Source organism: Camelus bactrianus, chromosome 20 (assembly GCF_048773025.1).
Source record: "Camelus bactrianus isolate YW-2024 breed Bactrian camel chromosome 20, ASM4877302v1, whole genome shotgun sequence".
Taxonomy (NCBI): Eukaryota; Metazoa; Chordata; class Mammalia; order Artiodactyla; family Camelidae; genus Camelus; species Camelus bactrianus.
In genome coordinates this window covers 32,562,022-32,583,961 of record NC_133558.1, presented here as the reverse complement: position 1 = coordinate 32,583,961, position 21,940 = coordinate 32,562,022, and the positions used below count along the sequence as shown (strand labels likewise).

Here is a 21,940-nt window from a genome sequence, read left to right as displayed (position 1 = left end):
AGTGTGTATATGTTAATCCCAAACTCCTAATTCATCCCTCCTCCCAATGATTTATTTTTAACAGGTACACACGTGTGTATTTGTGTGTACGCATGCGTATGTGTGTGCGCGTGCGCGCACGTAGGGCTAAAAGAAAACATTTTTTTCCTTGCCAAGAGGCCAGTAAACGGTGCTGAAGATGTTCAGGTGATGTGGAAGCTGACTAGTTGTGGGTGTTGATGGTTGTAGTGTTTTCCATTCCTGAGCTGCTTTTAATTTAACACACACCGGGCAGCTTCGGTGTGCCCGTAGCCTTTCCGGGGCACCGGGGAAATGGGAGGTAGTAAGAGCCCAGAATGTAAGTTCCCTTGCCCCGTGCGCCCTCGGAGGGGGGGCCTGGGCTGTCCCGGTCCCCGGGGGCCCCGAGCGCGGCCCCCGGCGGAAGGCGGGAACGGGAGCGGCCGGCGCGGCCTGGCAGGAAGGACACTGACCCCGCCCCACTGGGGCGCCCGGGGCTCCTGGGAACCCGGCCTGCGCAACCCCGGGGCCTCGAGGAGGCTGCAAGGAAGACAGGCCTGCCGGAGCCGCGTCCCGGGCGCTGTCTCTCCGGGCCGTCACAGCGCAAAAGCCCGACAGAGGTGAGTGAGCGAGCGGCCTTCGGGCCCCAGCCAGTAGCCCCAGAGCGTCCCTTCCCCGCGCCTTACACCGGTTCGGCTCGGACTCCCGGCTCCTTCGCCTTCCACCTGCCAGGCCTCCCCTGCCTCCATCCTCGGCTCCTTGCTACTTTCTGGAACCTTCTGATCCCCCCCTGGACCTTTCCTCCCGCCCCGAGACCGTCCTCCGCGCCGGAGTGCCCCCTCCCCAGGATCTGGGTGCTGGATTCAGGCTTTCCCCTTCTCATGTGTTACGGGACCCTTTCTAGATTCTTCGACAGTTAATACCGTAGAGATGAATATCGCTTGCAGGAAACTTTTAGGCAGGAGAAGCTTTTGATAGACGAGTTAGCTCCTGCACAAGGGAGATGAGATGGGAAGTGCCAGCCCCGCAGTTTACGGAGCCAGTTGCTTTTATAATGAGAGGGAGGGTTTGTCTCATAATCACTGGTAATTTCCAGAAATCATCCTACGCCTTAGTCAGCAGCAGGTGGCTGCGCAGTGGCTTTCAGGCATGGAAGTGGGAAAGACATGCATGAGAATTTTGTGCAAGAAAGCACAGGAACAAATAAGGTTAAAATTGATAGTTGAGCTTCTCGTCTTGTGGCAGCTAGGCATACTTGCTCCTGTAACAGAGTGAATCTTTTAAGCCGGTTTTTTTTTTTTTTTTTTTCCCCTTTGGGACTCAGGCCCCAGGGCCTTTGTTCTTTAGTTTGCAAGGCCTGTTTTGCCCAGGTAGTTACCCGGTTTTTTTTTTTTTTCCCCCAAAGTGTCTGTATTCTTGTCTTCCTGTCTCAGATGCAGTCTGGGGACCCAATCGGAGTCTGGGAAGGTACCCGGGAACCCTCGGACTGCCCTAAGGGCTGGTGAGTGGGCGGCGCTGGTGGGGAGGTCACCCTCCTGCGGACTCTGTTTCTAGGATTCTGATTCCAATATGAAAATACATTTTCCCTTTTCTGCCTTCCGTGCTGTTGATCAAGCTTCCTCATTAGGTTTTTACGATGGTGCACCCAGGATGTCATAACTCAGCTCCACCTCAGTGAATCGTGTCCAGTTGTGTGTAGAAAGAGCACAAACTTGGGCATGAGGTTGACCCAGGTTCTATTTCAGCCTCTTACCAGATGTTGGATTCTGGGCAGCTTAATCCACTTGTCCCGCTGAGCCCCAGTTTTCTGTATACTTTAATGCCCTCCTTGAATTTTTTTTTTTATATGAATATATGCCTCAGACAGAGTAAACACTGAAGAGTGTTAGTTTTACTTCCCTCAGGGAGAGAGAAAACAATTGTGTGGATTCCCTAATAAGACAGTGGGCACAATTTTTCACTCAGTTAAGGCTGGAAGGAAAAATAATCAGGCTTTCTATTTTACCTTGACTACTAAAGATATCAGAAGACTCTAGTACATGAGATATGGTATTTATTTAGTCTGTTTCCAAGGTGTGGATTTGTGATACATAGAAATCTACAGCAGTGCAGCCAAAGAAAGTTCTGAAAATGGATTTGATTTGAGTCACCTTGTCAGTTTAGAAATAATATTATGAATATAAGTGGCAAAGTCCCAAGGAAAGGCATGCCACTTAGCTAGCTTTCACAAAACCTAATTTTCCATGCAATCTCCAGTGCATTAAAAAAAATGAAATGTACCATCAGTGTTGAAGGATATCTTCAGATGGCCTTTTATTAGCTGCCCAGGAGGCTGCTTCCGTTCTCCATCAACTGTACACATCCCAGCAACAGTTTTCACCTTCGTACGCAATAAGCTATGATTGTTGCATTGAGATGTTAAATGACACTTGGATGACTGGTCCCTGAAATATTTTTTGGAAGGCCATGTGCATGGCAGAGTTCACATGACCACAAATCTGGATTTGCTCTATTTACTTGAAGGTCAGACAAGGTTGGTTTGCAACCCTGGGAGTTTGATGGATGAAATCTGAAATTGGCCCCTATACAAGGAGGGCAAGGAGGGAACAAAGAAAGAGGCAGATACTTCAGATTGGTAGGAGGCAGTTTTAATAAGCAAGGGAAGTTACATATGAGGCTTGTCTCGGTAAGTGCAAGGTAAGCAGATCTCCACCCCTGTCCGTCAGAATCTTAGAAGTTCAGTAGAGGCCTTGACTGGGTTCAGTCATGTGTTGAGTCCAGATGGTCCCAACAACATCTTACTTTCTCAGGGCTACGTCCTTGAAATGTCTCCAGCTGTGGGAAAGGTGGGTGGAACATACATTCCAAGGACCGGGGATGGGGTTGATGGGCCTCCAGTTGCCTGGGTTCAGCTCTCAGGTCAGTTGGTGGTCTTGCTTCCCTGTGACCTCCCCTACAGACAATGCCAGTGAGTACTGTTTTTTTCTTTTTTCTTTTTTTTTTTTTTTTTTGGTTAATTTCTGCTTTTGACCCCTCTTTTGAGAATTCCATTGAATGGAATAATCTCAGAAGAATTTTAAATTAGAAAAAAGAAGTGATTGAGACTATATTCAACTGAGCACATCCCAACAGCTCAAGACTAGAAGTTCCTTTGTAACGGCAGGTCATGTTAATTTTGTTAAGAATTACCGAGGGTAGGGAAAAATTTTAGCTGACTTTACGTTAGTTTGCAGAAAGCCTTGGCCTGCTTTTCATGGCCTTTATCCTTTCTTCAATGTTTAGCGAATATACTGCCTCCTGTCTAAAATCTGCCTCCATCCTTCTATCTTTCCTCAAATAGTCATGGGATATTGAGCTGCATATTTCTATCAGGGCATTAACTGACTGGTTCCCTGTTAGACTCTGCTCTTAGACCGCAGAGACTAAGTCTGATTCACATTGATTTTCTCCCCAGCCTGAACTTTGCACAGAGAGTTAAGTGCCCAATAAATTGTGTGGGGCTAAACTTCTCAGTTGATCTTGCAGTTATGATCCCTGTCTTAAAATTTACCCATTCATTGGGTGCTCTTTTTTTTTTTTTTTTTTTCTTGTTTGCTGACCTCCACCTCTCCTGGACTGTTAGCTGATTTTCGGTAGTGCTCTGCCTGTGAATGGAGTCCTGGTTCCCCTGACTCAGTCTCTGGGCCTTAATGTCTCCATTCCAATTCCAGTCTCTCCCCACAGTTCCCGTGTTTGCATACTGCTAGACTTTACAAGGTTGAAGGAGGCTTGACTTGTTCTATGTTACTAGCCTCTTTCCATCCTGAGTTTCAGTTTCCTCCTTAAAAGCATGGAAAGAGTAATTTGATCTATTTTGCAAGGTATTGGGAAGACTAAGTGAGGTACTTTATTCAGAAGCACTTTGTGAACTGCCAGTCACATCCAAAACGATGTTATTTTAAAGAATTTATCTATTTATTTATTTATTTATTTATTTTGACATATAGTCAGTTTACAATCGTGTGTCAATTTCTGGTGTACAGCATCCTGTTTCAGTCATACATATACGTACACAGATTCCTTTTCACATTCTTTTTCGTTATAAGTTACTGCAAAATATTTTTTCCTTTAAAAAAAATTTTACTGAAGCATACTTGATTTACAATGTTAGTCTCAGATGTGCAGCAAAGTGATTCTGTTATACATATGCATACCCGTATTTTCTTTTCAGATTCTTTTCCATTATATGTTATTACAAGGAATTGAATATGGTTCTCTGTTCTATATAGTAGAAATCTGTCATTTACCTGTTTTATATATAGTAGTTAGCATCTGCAAACAGAATGATGTTATTATTAATAGTCAAGTGTAAGCTCTTTGAAAGTAAAGTGTCCCTTGTACTGTGTGGCCAACGGTGCTGACTGCTCACGCATCCTATGAGTTTACTGATGTTTCTTTGCTGGCAGAATCCTCATCCTGCTGAAAATGCCTAAAATACTGTCTTTGCTGCATGTCTGGCAGCTGGGACTTGGGCACTGGGCCCAATTCTGGCCATAAAGACCTGAATGGAAATCAGCTCTGTGGTTTCTGGGAAATATTTAACTCTGATTAAAAAAAAATGCTTGCAAATAAAATTTCCTATTTTATGCCTGATGCTCTGCTGATTATCTCGCCACGCCAAGGAGAAAAGCCAAAAATGAGAGCCAGTAATTTAAGGGTGGCAGAGCAGAAAGCTGTCTGGAACGCGGGTCTCATTCTGTTGTTGAGTGACCACACAGACCGTGGGACTGCCTGGGGTCCAGAACTTTTGTGATGGAGGGAAATAACCGTTCTTACCAATTAAACCAGCTTTAGCTGCTTGTTCTGTTTCTTGTACCCAACACATGCTAGCTAATATATACTTCTGTCGTATGTTCAGTGTCAAGACCAAGTGTAGGTACTTTAAAAAATTTTTTTAAATTGAGGTATAGTTGACGTACAATATTACATAAATTTCAGGTGCACAATATAGTGATTGACAGTTTTTAAAGGTTATAGCCCATTTACAGTTGTCAAATATTGGCTGTCTTCCCTGTGCTGTGCAGTGGATCCCTGTAGCTTACTTATTTTATACACAGTAGTTTGTACCTCTGAATCCCCTGCTCCTGTCATGCGCCTCTCCCCTTCCCTCTCCCCGCTGGTAACCACTAGTTTGTTCTCTATATCCGTGAACGTTTACGATGCTTCCTGTTTGCTTATAATTATATTTATGTTCATCACATGTTTGTGTAATATGGGGACTCAATGTTCCTAGACTCTTTGCAAAGGCAAAGAGATTGCACCCCAGGAAAACAAAGACAGATTGTTTAGATTATACGACCCTGTCATTAGCAGGATGCCGCAGGCCCAAGGCCTGAAATAAACTAGACTTAAATTGAAAGCAGACAGGCTGGAGGCAAAATACGAAGATTCAATGAAAATGGAAACCGTGATTGAGGACAGTGCTTCCAACTGTGACACCGCAGGCTGGAAACCCAAGGCTTCACGGCGTCTTGCTTAAATGGCCCCACACCGGCTTCACTGTGGTGACTGCTGCTTCTTCTCCACTTCCCCCTTCTCCTCTTTCTCATTCCTGGGGTGAAATTTATGTAATTTAACGGGCTTTATAACAACTTAAATTCAGAAAGACTGACCACAAATATGCTCAGAAACACTCAAAATCGTATGCATGCTTTCTAAGGGGAAAGCCCCTAGAAAACCCCAAGGCTATTATTGAAAGTCTGTGTCACCTAAAATCACCCATCTCAAATTGTTTGTTGGGCTCTGACCGTAATATAAATGGCATCAAATGCATTTTACCAGTTGGATAATCTTCATGGTTAAAACTCTGCTTTCTAATTCTATCCTAGCCAGCAATTAACTCTCGGCATGAAGAGAAAATATTGTTTGAATGACTGACAAATGCCCTTATCAAGTGACTGTATTGGGTCGGTTGCAGGGCTGGTGAGAGAGCCGGCTGGCCATTAGTGACTGCAATAGTTTTATGACCCATGAAATTGCTTGGTGGTGGAGTGATGTCCAGGAGAACCGGCCAGAAAGAGGCTCTGTTTTCAACCACAGCTGGAGACCTTTGGAGCCTCGTTTTAGGTGTTAGGACGCAGCCCCTTAACACTGAGAGTTCCGCAGAGTGACAGATGGAATTTCAGTCGTCCAAGGGCCCAGCCTTCCTTCTCTCATAATTGATGTTGCTGCCAAATTCAGTAGTTTTATGGGCCAGTGTGGAGACTCACAGTGATCAAAGCCCGTCATACTGTTCAGTTAGGCAGAAGGAGGGCACAGATGTGAGCAGAAAGGCATGAAACCAGGGAACACAAATGAGAGGGAGAAAATTCAAATCAGTGCTGGAAACCCTGTCGGGAAAAACTCCCTGAGTCTAAAGGTGTCCACAACAGAGAAATCTCCGGTGCCCAGGGCTCGGTGGTGAGGGAGCTCTTAAGGGCCCCCCCCCCCAATGGTGAACTTGGACTTGGATAATGGCAAGACTGACACCAGGGAGACTGAGGGTTATCCAGCAGCGATGGCCTCTCAGGCACCTCTGGTCGTTTCAGCTCCGCTGCAACAGGTGAAGAGAACAGGTTGACAGCTGCCTCAGTAGGGTTTCCAGTGGAAGGCTTGCAATATCAAAAACGGCCAGGAGAGGTCAGCATTGAGGAAGGGATGGGAGAACTCGGCTGTTGGGAAAGCGGAGATTTAACCACCACAATTAAACAGTGATAGGAATCTGCGACACGGAAAGGAAGGGTGTGGCTTTCTCTCAGGCCCCTGAACGCACAGTAGGTTTTTGGTGAGTATAGCAAGGTGGATTGCCTGGGCCTAGTCTTGTCTCTCAAAGCCCAATGCTAGGGCTGTTTATTGTCTTTACAACTGCCTACCTCCTCCTACTCCTGTTTCTCCTCCAAATTTATACCCTTTTCCTGTCTTGTCTTTCTGTTGTTAATGCTTAGTATTTTATAAAATACTATATATGTGTACACACGTATATAAGACACACATACACACATCTGTCTGCATATTACACAGTTGGATTTGTTTCTGTGTTTATCCTAAAACTTCCAACTAATACTGTCATGTCATTAAACACTTTTGAAAACATAACAGTTAATGACTGCTTCTTATACCATTGACTGCATATAAGTAACTCATGTCACTATTTCTTATTGTTGAGTTGCTTTGTTGTTTGGTGTGGGGTCCACCTGACTGCAGTGCCTTCCTCCGCAGAGGGAGGCAAGCTAACGTGCTTTCTGTGCTTTGAGAACAAGAAACCAAGGAAGACATTGCTCAAGACCTAGGCTCACCAGATCCGGGTCTCCATCCCTGGCCTGCTCTCTCTTAAAGAATCATGCAGCCTCTTTTAACTTTGGTTTTCTTGCCTGTAAAAATAGGATTAATAATATATGCCTTACCAGATTATTACTATTAAGTTATAAGGTTGTTGTGAAAATGAGTTAAATGTTAGGAAAGCTGTGGCACTTAGAAACTGCTAACACATATATATGTATACATTATTTGTATTTTAGGAATTATGAGGGCTTTTCTTTTGCTAAACAAAATCATTAGAAAAGGAGAAAGACTAAGCAGCAATGGTACCTGTACCAGTCAGAGTTCTTGGTTACCAAAAAATAGAAACCAATGCTGACTGATGGGAATTTGTTGAAAGGATAAAACACAGTTCTCTGAATTTAAGGGAAATAGACTCAGAAAGTGGGCCCAAATTTGGAGTCATGTCCCAACTAGAAATCCCATCCTGCGAATAGGAGCAGTCCCCTGCTCCGTCCTCACTGGGCCGGCCTCCAGGACGCCGGGCCCTCTTGTCATCAGCGTCTTCATCCTCAGACTCTGCGACTGCTTGACTCTCGACTTCACCGCCGCTGCTCTGAGTAAACACATTCTCTCTGTAATTTCTTTCAACCACGTTTTTGTAGTTTGTATAAATTTGCTCTTAAGTATTCTATTTTTAGAATGCTATCTTAAATGAAATTTTAAAATTTGCCTTTTTTTTCAGTGGGAGTAGATAATTAGGTTTATTTATTTATCCTTGGGGGAGGTACTGGGGGTTGAACCCAGGACCTTGTGCATGCTAAGCACACACTCTACCACTGAGCTACACCCTCCCCCCTCATCTTGTTCTTCATCTTAAGGAAAAAGCATTGTCTTTCACTATTAAGTGTGATATTAGCTTAGTTTTTCCATGATGCTATTTATCAGCTTGAGAAAGTTTTGTTCTGTCCCTAGTTTGTTGAGTGTTTTTGTCATGAGGTGGTATGGAATTTTGTAAAATGCTTTTTTTTTTTTTTTTTGGCACCTGTTGAGATGATCACATGGTTTCTGTTCTTTATTCTACTGATACGATGTGTTGCATTGATTGATGTTCAGATGTTAAGCTACTTGGTCATGGTCATACAATTCCTTTTATATATTGTAGACTCTGTTTTCTAGTGTTTTTTGGAGGCTTTAATTTCCTCTGAAATTTTTTGTATTACTTTCTCAAGGTTCAAAGATTCAAAAATTCAGTTGGGACCTCTGCTGGCTAATGTTATGCCTGACACCTATACCCCAACTGCCAGAGGGCTAGGAAAGACAATTTACACTCTTTTTTTTTTAGATAGTGAGAGATGGAACCCCACCTCCACTTCCATATCCCCCTCAAATAGAAAAAAATGCTTGCATGATAGACATCCAAAATTGACTAATGTTCATTATAACACGCCATACAAGCAACCACATTTTGGAAGTCACTATTTTGTGTTATATATTCATATCCATATTTATGAGCATACAGAATAATGCCATGAAAGGGCAAGGCTTTTGATTTCATAAGGGGAACAAGCATCATACCTGTTGTGTGTCTTCCCTCTGGTGTGCAGCCTCGTCAGTGCCTCTGAGCTAACAGCGTAGGTGCCGGGAGCGGTTTCCTACCTAAATCACGGGCCGCTGCTGTCAGCGCTAAGGGTGAATTTTGGTGGCATGAGTATATTTCACGTGCTCAGGAGCCCCCCGCTCTCCTTTTCTTCTCAAACCCACGGCCTGCTGCTGGGTGAAGAGAGTTACGACCATCTCAGGAAAGGCAGAAAAAAGTCCCCTCTTATCCCCACTCAGCACCCACGCTTCTGTGTTGATTCTTCCTCTGTGCCGCCTCCTTCCACTCAGCACGCATCCCCAGTGGACGGGGGAGGCAGGTGTGGAGACCCCCCCGCCTCCCGGCCCTGGCACTGGATTTGGAAGGTGTGTCAGAGGGAGGGACAAGCCCGAGCTCTTCCTGCACAGGAGGGGTCACCGGGCCAGGTGCTCCGTGCCTGCTTGTGATTGTCTACCTCGGGCTGCATGAAGCCTCCCCGGAGCACTAGCGAGAGAGCGGGGCACCCCAGGCTGTGTGGAGCAGAACTCGCTTCTGAGTTGAGGTCACAAACCCCAGCCCGGCGCTGAGGGCTCTCCTCCATCTCCCTGCGGTTTATCCTCCACGGATGGCAAGGCGTCGCGGATCACGGGACACGTTCAACTTCGGGTGACAGGCTGACGTTACTGCACATCCAGCCTGCCTCTGGGCATGCTGGCCAGGGTGGATGAGCTCATTCTGCGACTCCAGAGTAAACGCGGGGTGGCCGTGCTCTCACAGGTTAAATTAAACCCTGCATCTTTCTCCCTTGTAAAATTTAAAATGATCGGATACACGCTTAGTAGACAAGGCGGAAGGTTACACGTTTGTCAGCAGGGTGGGCGGGGTGTTTTTCCCGGGGGGCCGGGGACAGTGCAGTTTGGGCCAGAAGCACGCGGGTTCACCAGGCACACTTCGTTGACGGTTGTCATACTTCAGGGTGTTCAGCCTCCAGAGAAGAAAGACAGTGCATTCTCCGTGCTGAAGTGCCTCCTTCAGTCAATGCCAGGAATGGTCTTTGGAGATTTTAAATTTGTGAGTCTATTGAGGGACTGGATATTTATTTGAGCCCACTGTTGTCACCAGCTGTGGTGACACTAGTCAGCAAGTCAAGAACTTGAGTTTTCCATTGGGTTCTGCCTTTCATTAGTGGGTCATCTGGTCTCCCTGGGTCCTCCTTTACCACTAGCTAGTTGTAGCTACTTGGATGAATTTTTAAACCTCCTTGGTTTATTTTTCTGCAAAATGTGACAGATAAAAAATATATCACAGAGATGTTGTGAGGATGGGATGCAGTAATAGATGTAAATCTTTTAAGACAGTGCCTAGAACATAGAAAAAAAGAGATCTCAAATGAGTCTATGCATACTCCCAAAATTATGATTTTGGGGTAGGAAAAAGATACGTGAACATCACTTGTGACTAGACTTTACTAGTGTCTGTGTAGGTGAAGCTTGACTTGGCTCACGGTGGCCAAATAGAGGTTAAGAGGCTTGTATGTGATTCGCAGGAAGTGGAACTAAAATCATGATTGGATCCAGTGTTCTTCTTCTTATAACAAGCTATGATAAGATCATAATAATAATATTTATCATATATTTACTATATGTTAGCTCCATGTTTTTGTCTTAGTCATCACCATAAGGCTATTGAATAGAGAAGAGTTCTGCCGAGAATGACTCGCTGATTACAAGTAGGAAAGGGCACTTTTGAAAGAGCCACTATGCTTTGATCTTTGACCCAACCCTTGTATATCTGTCTGTGGTTCCTATGTGCCTGGGAGCTGGAAGAGCGAGTATAAAGAGCTGTACCTTTATCACTTCAAGAAACTGAGAGATTATTTTGTGAACTTGTAACAAAATCTGTTAGACTCTCAAGACACCTCAGCTGGAATAAAGTAGGTGGTAAAGGGAAGAAAAAAATGGTATATGGACAGAAAAAGACCTTGAAGAAATCACATGAATGCCTTCAGTGGGTCATTACATAGACTGAAGCCATGCCCATGCCAGTGCCTATCATGCTGGAACCGTCCCAGAGCAGCAGAGTTTAGGGTTCAGGGATTCAGGGAGAGGATGTCATCCTACATGGGCAACAGTGAAAGAATTTAGCGTCCACCCAGGAGAGTAGATGAAGCGTCCTGAGACTCAGCAGGGGCTGGAGGGCTTCGTAGGGTGAGATGAAGGCAGCTTTGCTTCTGCTGATTCTCTAGTGGGTATCGAAACTGCTATTGATAAGGTCCATCTTTTTGGTTGTACTCTCCAAGGCTGCAGTGGTTGCAGTGGAAATCAGAAAGATATAAGACAGCTGAGTTTGGTTAAGTAAAAAAAAAAAAAGAAAAAAAATTCGAACTCTGCTCAGAAACAGACAGCAGTATAAGACTGTTAGTTAAATGCTACAAACAGGACTTTCTTTAGCTGAGCGTTTCTGTTTCATTCTGTTGTTAAAAGTGTCCTTTGAAATCTCGAGATGAAAAATCACTTAGAAGTAGAAATCATTTTTAACAGAGTCAGTGATTAAGCCTAAGGGTACCACAAAGCCTTTGGTTACAAGGAGTCTGGTATATAAGATGGCATTCTCCAGAGTATATTTTTTTTTCCCATGGCTCTAAAGGACTGATCATTTCAGCAAAGGCTTGGGCTCTAAAGCACTAGAATTTGTTTTGATCATGTATCGCATTACTGTTAAATGCCCAGGCAATAGAAGTAATCCATTGTGTCTTCCTGGAATATTAAACTGACAGAAGAATTGTGAGTTTTGGTAGAATGTTCATCTGTTTGACGTTACATTCTCAGGTGTGGTGCTTTTAACAGTGACCTTCTGTGCACTCAGCATTATGGATACTGCCTAGTAACATAGGGTAACGCCTTTGTATGCTCCCAGTCTTTCTCCAGGTTTCTCCTGTTTTTCTGGGACCCGAGGTCAGCCTACTGGGCTCACCCAGTTCTGGTCTTTCAGCATTTTCCTATTGGCAGGTTATAATCAGAGTCAACCTGCCTGCATCTCCAAAAACCACTCTGATTATCCTCACCTCCGAAAGGAACAGAAACAAATTGCTTTAGGGTTTCAAGGATTGTATACAATTTACCTGTCACATTTCTATTGCTGGAGCTACCACCTAGCTGGTGAGCTAGTCTTTGAGGAGCGGCCTTGTTAGAACTTCCGGGATGTTACACTGAATGGCTGAGGTAAATCACTTGGTAAAACATCCTTACCACATAACTTTATGGCCAGACTAAATATCCGTCCCATGAATAGTCAAAAGGAGGTAAGAGCATGGGGAGAGGAAGATTAGAGAAAGAATGAGAGGGGAAGCAAAGGGAGACAGAGACGAAGTTTAAATCAAGTTGATTTATGGGAGGCATGGGTTTTAATCCACAGATGATAAGGGTCCTGACAGCAAAGTGGAGATAAATTATTTCTCAGAAAGAAATGGCATTGAATATTTCCCACTGAGCAAGAGAAGTGAACAACAGAAAGAATAGAAAGTTGAGGGAGTTGCTTAAAAGAAAGAAAACCCCACGGGAAATAGCTTTAGTGTTTACAGTTGCTATTCAAAGATACACATCCTTTAGAGAGAAAATGAAAGTATTGTAAATGCCAGGAGACTATTTTACTATTGTATCTGTTTGTTAAACAGACTTCACATAAAAGAGGCCAGGAAACTCTATATTAGTGAAGCTTGTATGAAAAAAAAAAAATCAAGGGAATATAAATCACAGTGTGCAGCCGAGCACTTGCTTATTCAGGAATGGATGGTGATTTCTGAATTATTTATACTCCTCTGTGAGGAAAACCCCCTGCCTTTCAACGCATATTGTATTTGTATTTTTGAAGATTGGCTGGTTTATTAGGGGTACATGATTACGTTTGCATTCGTCTAAGAGTTGAGTTTGGAATCTATGGGTGAGGGATCACTCAGTCCCCCAGCAGGAAACAGCACACTTAAAAGGGTTTACCGAGTAATGATTTAATAAAGAGCTATGTACCACGGTGGACTCAGCGCAGCGGGAGCCAGAGAGGGCTCATAAGGCAGCCGGCCACCAGCCGCTGCCGAGGCTGGTCTGGTCCTTAGTGGGGAAGCAGCAGCCTCTGCCAGAATGCAGCCCGGGGTGGGATGCGATGTGGGTCGGTAAGCGCCCCGACCCCTCATCTTCCCATCCTTTGATCTCATCTCCCTTCAGAGACTCTTTTTGATCAAACCCAACAGGAAGCCAGAGGCAAGAGAGCCTCTGTCATGTGGCCTATAGAGGTTTCAGCCTCTGAACTAGGGCACAAAGAAAGAGGATGCGTTTGGTACATAAGATAATTAAATTTGGGAAATAATTTCCTTGATGCACCGATAGAAATCCAGATGGATATTTTCAGTTGAAGCTGAAAAAAATAAAAAGAAGTTAAGCCTAAGGAACTAGATTTGGAAGGAAGCAAGCATTTGCTGCTGCACTCAGCTCCATACTCAGGGTTCTGCCTAAAACTTTTCCTTTTCTCCCATTACCTGTGTATGTAAGGGACGAGTCTGTCCACACCCATGGCTTTAATTTCTATCATTACACATCATTATGTGGTTATTTCATAAAGTCTGTAGTTGATATAAATGTACATTCTATTCTATTTGTGTGATATTCATATGCATGTATAGTAACATATTCTTGTCAATTCAAGTTTTTCTAGATTTTGTAGTTCAATTCTTTGATATTATTGTTGATTTTTTTCACTGATTACTATCTCAGTTACTGGTGGGTGTTTTAAAATCCTCCAGTGGGTTGTAATTTATGAATTTATTTTTATGATCTTTTTCTGTTTCTTCTTTATATGTTTTGAAGTTATGTTACAGGGGCATAGAAATTTAGATTTGTATATCTAAATTTTTAGGTCGAGCCAATAGGATCTCCTGATGTACAGGATGCAGTAGGTGAGAAAAAGAGAAGATTCAGGGGTAAGTCTGGGATTATATATAAGTTAAAAAAAAAGTTTGCTGTACAAAGCTTCATGTAATCCTATGGCCCTGCTTCTAAACTGACTCTATATCTTTTAACTTAAAAAGAAAATGTGTTTGTATTTGTCTCACCACCATACTTTTCATAGACAGGGCAGTTTTCTTCAAAATTTCTTTAAAAACAACTGACTAATTTAAAAAATTTTTCTTCCAGAAAAGATTGGATTTTTCTCAACCTTGAAATTTGTCAGCATAATGGGTTTTCTTTCTGCTTCAAATTCTCTTTCCCTGAACCTGGGGCCAAGAAGAAAGTTAAAATATCATGCTACATTTTAATGCTGTTGCGTCCACATAAAACTCTCACACTCAGTTTTCCTTGCTCTGTGGCCTCCCTCCCTTAGCTCTTGGATATTTGAAACAGTGTTTATCTCTTATTGATTTAAACCTTATCATTGAAATGTTTTATGATCTTTTTATAGTGAACCTGCCTCTTTGTACAGAAAGTATGTTTTTCTCACTTTTGACAAACACATACAAAGGTTTCTGAACCCAAGTGCATTAGTTTGAAATAGTTTTGCTGAGTACCCACCATATGCGTTGAGCTTGAAGGGGTTAAGAAAAAATATCTGACTTCAGGTTGCGAGGAATGATTTCATGTGAAAATATAAATAGAAGAAAATACAAAAACAGGCACAGGGAAGTTGATGAATTATGATGCATTGTATTGCTTAAGTTTTATAGGAAGTATTTGCTGTGTATCAGTCACTGTTGCAGTTTTATCCTCAGAACCCACTGAGGTAGACGAATTATTATCTCATTAACACACGAAGGAGCTAAGGCATGAAAAGTTTGGTTTCAGGGTCTCATAGCTAAGAGTTTCTAGAGCCAGAATGTAAGCCCAGGGACTTCTATTTCTGAGTCTGTTTTGAGCTGCATTTCCGCCTTGGAATGAATGATATGAAAAATTAGGTACTACAGTTTATCCAAAAAGGGGTCACTGCAGACCCTGGAATGTGTAGTCACATCTCTGTGTCGGAGTTGGGATTTGGGACAGCACTATGAGACGAGCGAGTCTAAATGATTGCTTTTCTGCAGTCTGAAGTCCTAGACACCTTCGGACAAGGAGGCTGTTCTAATGACATCCTCAAGTTTTAAATTCTGTAATGCTGCGATTTTCCCCTTTGGAGTAGGAAGCGATTTTTTTCTTTGTCATTCACATGCCAGAGACATAGTGTAATTTTTTTTCTTATTGTAATATCTCATGCATCTGTATAACCGCATTATGCTCTGAGACTATTAAATATTCCCTTCTGCAGGATCACAAAGTGCAGTAAAGCTTATTCTTCCCGTTTTCAGCCGAGCAAAGTAAAGCAAAGCAAGACATAAAGAGTTTTATGTTCTCGATGGTGTTGGATAATTAATGGATCTCCCTGTGTCTAACTGTACAGTGTACAGCACATCAGTTGCACATTACAAATGTTTTCTCCTAATTGTTCCTCAGAGGGCTTTAATAAAAATTGCAGCTTATCTTAAAACAATCGGTTGCTATCTTAAAGCTCTTTGTTGAGGATAATAAATTGATAGCACCTGGTATGCTGGCTTTTCTGCAAACATAGGAAATTTTAACCTTTAATTTTTCTCAGTTTAATTCATTTTTGTACTGCAGTAATAAAAAACGCTTTGGTTAAGTTGTGCTTATGCATTTATGATATATCTGATCCCACCCAGTGCTAAAGTAAGAGCATTTAGTCTTTCATCAAGTGATTATGATAGCTTCATTTCTGTTTCCTTAAACTTTCCTGCCAAGATCTCATCATGTGTACATAATATTTTAACCACTTATTTTATATGCAGTTGAAAAAGAAAACATTTGGATAAGAGTGAAAAATAAGCCTGAACTGTCACCAGATTTACAAACTGCCTCCATCTGTGACCATATTTTTTTCCCTTCCTCTTACTCAGTGGGAGGAATGACTGGTTCTGTCACAGCTACCCCCGCTTCCTCGGCTCTGGATCCCAAACACTAGACGACCTTCAGTAAATTAAGTTCAGCGACTGTGTGTGTGCATGTATGAATGAAGGCATTCTTTGTTGCCCTTGGGGGCTAATTTGGTGCTCTGTCTAACTTTGGCCGAGACCCTAAATACTGAGAACCACATAACTGATGTCAAGAATCCCACATTCAAAGCAAGGTACAAGACTGCTTAAGCTTATTTATGAAGGAAAGGACTTAAAACCAAAGTTAGCAGCTACTTGGGGAGAATACAAAGCAGTGTGGTTGAAGAAACAGCATCAGAACAGCCCTGGGGCCATCTTAAAAGAGGCTTTGTCCGAAAGGCCTGTTTGGGGGGCACTGGGGTCCTGATAAAAATGTCTGTGTGGAAATGGACCACCGCGAATGGACCCCCAGAGGCTGGGGGAGGTAGCATAAATGTTCATTTGGAGAGTAAACCAACTCTTTCGGATACCTGCAGGTGAACGAGCACCAGCCATGGGATGGGGGATGCTTCTGAGAGGATGTCGCAGGCTGACATGAGAAATTGTACAGCGGTCTAAGCTCAGCCTTTTGGTTAAGTAACACATAGTTCTATCTGTCACCCTCCATTATCAAATAATTTTTGTTTGTGCGAGATAGTTAACTGCTGTGGTTGCAGGTGATTTCGTGTTTAAAAGCTATCTATATTTTCCTGATGCAGTGATTGAAGTTTTGAGCATTTAAAAAATATAGACATACTTTTTTCTAGCTGGATCCGCCAGGAATTATATAGTGCCTTAATTTAAATACAAGTAGTGACTTTGTAGATCTGGTTATGAGTTATCTTTAATGTATATAATATATAAACCTTAAATATTTGAGGTTAAATGTATGAGCCTAAACAACATATTTAAATCAAAGTAAGAATTAAGAGCAGTATACACACACACACATACGCATATATTATATACATACATATATACACATATGCATATATATGTATATATATGATTGGACTTTTCTCACTGGAATATAACATGCACTGTGTAGAGACATGTAATTTGCTCAGTTGCTCCTCAGTGGTCTACAATAAGACCCCGAGATCCCTTCCATATTCAGCTGTTAGAACCCATACCAATATTTGCTATCCAAGAATCATCTATGTGATGAGATACCGTAATGACATTACACTTATTGTTCAAGTCTAATTTGGCTTTTCTGGAGACAGAAAAGAAGTCAAGTAGTTATCTGTGCAGTTACTAGGTCATGACTCTTTACTTATTTCTCTGTCACTGTGATATCAAAATTGACAAAAATTGAGCATTTCAAGTGGCTGTATTATACTCAGTAAAATCATAGTGTTTAAAATTCTGCTTTTAAAACATTATGTAACTATGATAATATCCAAGATAAGATAAAAACATGAGGAAGAGAATGACGAGGGTTCTACTCTCCGGTCTTTGACACATCGTCAGTTTATAATCCGCTGTTATTATTCATAGAGTGCATTAAAAACACACCCACTCTTGAACATTCGGACTTTTGTTTTTGCAGATGACACTGGGTCTCAGAACAGCTCATTAATCGTTACTGCAAATAAGCCAAAGGACATGATCACTTTTAGTCTGACATGATTTGTCATACAGCATTAATCTCCTGAGGCTGAAAAAGTTGAAAAGTTGCAGTGTATGCAAAAAGAAATTAGATAAGGAGAGGAAAAGAAATAACTGACTTTTTTTTTTTTTAAAAAACACGAAGTCTGGAGGACCTATACATGTCCCAGCTTCACTGTGCTGAGAGACTAAGGGTTTCTGTTTCCCATCTGGGAATGCTTACAGCATAAGTGTTTGTGAGTTTTCTCATGTGCTGTCGCCTTTAAATCTCACAATAATCCTGTGAGGTAGAAAATATTGTTAACCATATATACAGAGGAGGAAATTGTAGCTCAAAGGAGTTAAACAACGTGTTCAACATTGTGTAGCTAGGAAGTGGCTGAGACAGGACAAACTAAGGTCTGTGTTCTACTGAACTCATGCTCTTACCTACGATATTGGGCGGGATAGCAGAGAACATATGAAAATCACCAAGTACACAGCTTGGACCACGGTAGATTTTCCATAAATAAATGCAGCTTCTTTTTTTTCTTCTTACCTCGCGTGCCAGTCTCGCGAATTTTCTAAATTCATAATAAACATTCAGTAGAACCTATGTGAGGTGTAGTCAATGAAGTGGTGAAGAAACACAAGATACTAAGATTTTTCCATGTTTTCACACTTTCCTCCGTTCTGCTCCGTAAATAGGCCCCCCAAATTGACCTAGTCTTCCCCATATAGTTGATAATAAACCATAATTTATTCCTTGACTCTCAGGAAAGTCATCTCCAAGGAAAACCATTCCACATGCTGTTAGAGCAGTGGTTCTCTCCCAGGGGTGGTTCTGTGCCCCTGGGACATTTGGCAGTGTGTGGAGACATTTTTGGTTGTCACAGCTTGGGGGGTGTGTGCTATTGGCATCTGGTGGGTAGAGGCCAGAGATGTGCTAAACCTTCTATAAAGCACAGGGCACCACCTAACAATGGAGATTTACCCATCCCAAAGTGTCTGCAGTGCCTGGATGGGGGAATCCCTGTCTTAGAAAGATCCAGGGGGAAAACCCAGAGCATAGCAGTATGAGAACTGGCCACAGAATACAGTTTCTGTTCAACAGAAAAACCCTGACCATACATATGTTTTTGTGTTAGTTTATTAGAAATTACACTCATTTTCAAAAGATGTTTTAGAATGGCTTATGGCAAATACATATTTTTTAATAAAATATTGTTATTAAAATAAAACAGAAAACCCAAGTCATGAAGAATAAGGGCAGGTCTAAGCTGTATGAAGTCAGGGCAGATGGGAAAATGTTGCTTTTTCCTGTGGCAATCCTTTTTTTTAAATTGAGGTAAAATTTATGTACAATATTATATAAGGTACAAGTGTACAGTATAGTGATTCACAATTTTTAAAGGTTAGGCTCTGTTTATAGTTACTATAAAATATTGGCTGTATTCCCCGTGTTGTACTATACATCCTTGTAGCTTATTTTATGCCTTATGGTTTGTATCTCTTAATCCCCCACCCTGGTACCCCCCCATCTGTCTCCCCACAGGTAACCACTAGTTCATTCTCTGTATCTGTTTCTTTTTTGTTACATTCACAACTTTGTTGTATTTTTTAGATTCCACATGTAATTGATATCATACAATATTTGTCTTTCTCTGCCTGGCTTATTTCACTTAGCATAATGCCCTCCAGGTTCATCCATGTTGTTGCAAGTGGCAAAATTACGTTCTTTTTTTTTATAACCGAGTAATATTCCACAGATGGTGTTAAATCTGCCATCAGATTATTTTTCAGTTATACTTGTTAGCTGTTTTGAAATATTGAGATAGTAGCTGAATGTGATGTGAGAAGAAACATTTTTTTGTTTTACTTTTTTCTTTAAGGTGGGAGGCAGTAAGTAGGTATGCAGCTCTTGAGAATGACTCACTAGAGGCAGAGAGGTTGGTATTGCAGGATATAAGGGAGATTTCCCTGAGAGAGGAGTGGGCTTCCAATCAGAGAGGGTGTGTGAGCCTTTGAGAGAAGCAAAGACACTGCCTTCCCCTCTGGTGTGGGAGGCAGAGCTGCGGAGACAGGAAATGAGACGCAGATAGATGGGTTGTGGAGACGTGTGGTTACCAGTCCTTGTGCTTCTATCTTCTGAATAACATGAAAGACAAAGTCATTTTCTGGGGTTGGGGGGAAGGAAAATGGGCAGTAGACTTGATAACAGATGATAAAGTGTGAAATAGTCATTTTGGACAGTGGAAAAATCAAGCATACTAGGAAGACGTACGAGGTTGCTGGGCAGTGTTGTGTGATCCTCAGTGATCCGTGGACCTTGTTGAATGGAAGAACACCTCGCTGGTGGTGACGAGGTCAAGGAGTCAGGGACCCTACTGTGTGTTTCCTAGAAGTGATGGCTAGATCTAGGTGTCTGGGCGGTGCTTCTTTCCTCACTTGCCCGTCTGCTCTGCATTTTAACAAACTCTTGAGTTTCTACTTCCCGTGTTTGCCTGTTTTTGGATCCGACTCTACCATGTATTTCCTATATGTAGGAATTAACAGAAGAAACCTGTTATGTTATTGGGTGGGGTTCAGGATCAAGTATATATTTGATGGTGTGGTTACGTGGATGCAAAGACCCCCGGAGATAATACAACAAGCCCATTGGAAGAACTATTTTAGCAATTTATTGAAAGAAAACTTACGTCATAACAAAACTGAGGGGTCTTTCAAAGGGCCTAACCAACACTAACAGAATTTTTAAAAATCACCAACTTTAAGCAAATTAGTAAACTCTGTATGTCAAATTTTTACTTTTCCTCTTAATTTTTTTCTTTTTGATGAAAGATTTTAAAAAGAACCATAAACAATTCCAGGAAGTTTTAATTTTATCTCACATTATGTATAAATGCTCTTTTCCTGTAAGGAACAAAAGTGTCTGCAGACCTCTCTAGGAGTGGATCTTAGGAAGGCTGGGAACTCTTTCTTTATTTGGAGATCTTGGGTTTTTTATATTTGCCATAGCAGAAGTAAATGTGTCGCCCTTTTACTGCAGCCTTTGTCTTCAAGATTTATAAAATGAAAAAGCTCTGCAAAAAGTTTACCTGTTTCCCTGACTCTAATCAGGCACATCTGAGGCATCACTGCTTCAACTAGTGACAAGGTGACAACCTAATGTTACTGTTGCCGCCTTCTTCTCATCCTGTGAGTTGTCACTGGGTGCTTAGACTTTCTTCTGTGTTGCTTGTAAAAACCCACACTCCCTTTGTCAAAATGTGAAACCTGCCTGAGGAAGGCAGTGATGATTAGAAGAAAGACCGCCCTTCAGATCTGCAGTATAGTCTCCATTAAAATTTCTCTTTTAGCTCCCAGTGTTTCCAGAAATGACGTTCCCACTCTCTTGCCTCTAATAAGTTATTTCATTTTATAAGGGTGCTCTTAGGAATATAGAGGCTTACTAACTATCCTATGTAAAGTATGTGTTTGCACTGGCTTCTGCATGGGCCACAACTCTTGATAATAACGCTCTATATCTAAGTTTTCTCCACATATTTCAATAGACTCTGTTTTGCCCTGAAGATAGAATAATACACAAGTTCTCTTTTAGGGGTAACACAAGAGAATTTTTAGGCATAACAAATTACAGTGAGTAAGCAAGACGAATAGCTAGACTACCTATCCACTTTTCTTGGCTAATAGCACCTAAATCCATGACCCAGTTTCCACTCAGATGCTTGTGACCATCAAGTAGGAACGTCCCAGGCTTTTGGTCACGCAGTACCTTTGAAAATCTGTCCTTTATTTGTGGAATTTTACCAGTCACTTTTTGTGTTTTCCCAAGAAGGAAATCAGAAACACTACCCCTACTTCCTTAGAAGCTGAAGTACAAGGATGTGTGACCCCAGCTGTATCCATCAGACACAGTCATTTGTGGCTTTGACTCAGAAGTGAGTGTGAAGAAGCAGACGCCCTGGAATCCATTCATTTTGGATCAATCTCAAACCATTCAGCTCGCAGAGACAGCCCGAGTTACAATGTTAACGTCTGGTGCCCAGCATCAGTGGTGCAAGTTGTGGTGCTGGTGCCGAGCCCCAGCAACACAGGACCAGTTACAGAGTAATTCAGAGGAAGTTCCTGGCTGCATGGCTCCTTGTCTGGTGCTTTCACTGCCCTAGAGGACCCATATTACCCTAAAAATGTGATGCTATCATTCCTTGGAGCTGCTGGTTTAACTTTTAGGTACATAGCAGAATATCCATGGTGAACCCTGAACTACCAATTGCAAGAACCCTAGCAGAGACTTCACGTTTCAGTCTCCAAAGGCTTTGTTTGCATAAAGAGATGATCGCCTCCCTGGGGAAAATTATTGAACAAGTTTTACAATTAGCAGTTAGCTCCCAAAAGGCTAGACACTGACACTAAGTTAAGAGGGGTAAAATCTGTTCCCTGTAAGCCCGAGAAATGACTTTGCAATGCAGAGAGTCATGAAGCAGATGACTCTTAAGTTAATCATTCTCTGTTAATAATATTAATTAATTTTCCTCAGGGGAGGTGACTTC

The 21,940-nt window shown here is 42.1% G+C and overlaps 1 long non-coding RNA gene across 2 annotated transcripts in view; it reads left to right on the top strand.

Moving 5' to 3' along the window:
- The first annotated feature begins 6,698 nt into the window (after positions 1-6,698).
- The window catches only part of LOC141574246 (uncharacterized), a 335,328-nt gene continuing 320,086 nt past the window's right edge, over positions 6,699-21,940 (top strand). For both annotated transcript variants that reach the window (XR_012501158.1, XR_012501159.1), the window contains exons 1-2: positions 6,699-6,799; positions 13,757-13,820. This is a non-coding gene — a long non-coding RNA (uncharacterized LOC141574246). The remainder of the gene's footprint in view (positions 6,800-13,756; positions 13,821-21,940) is intronic.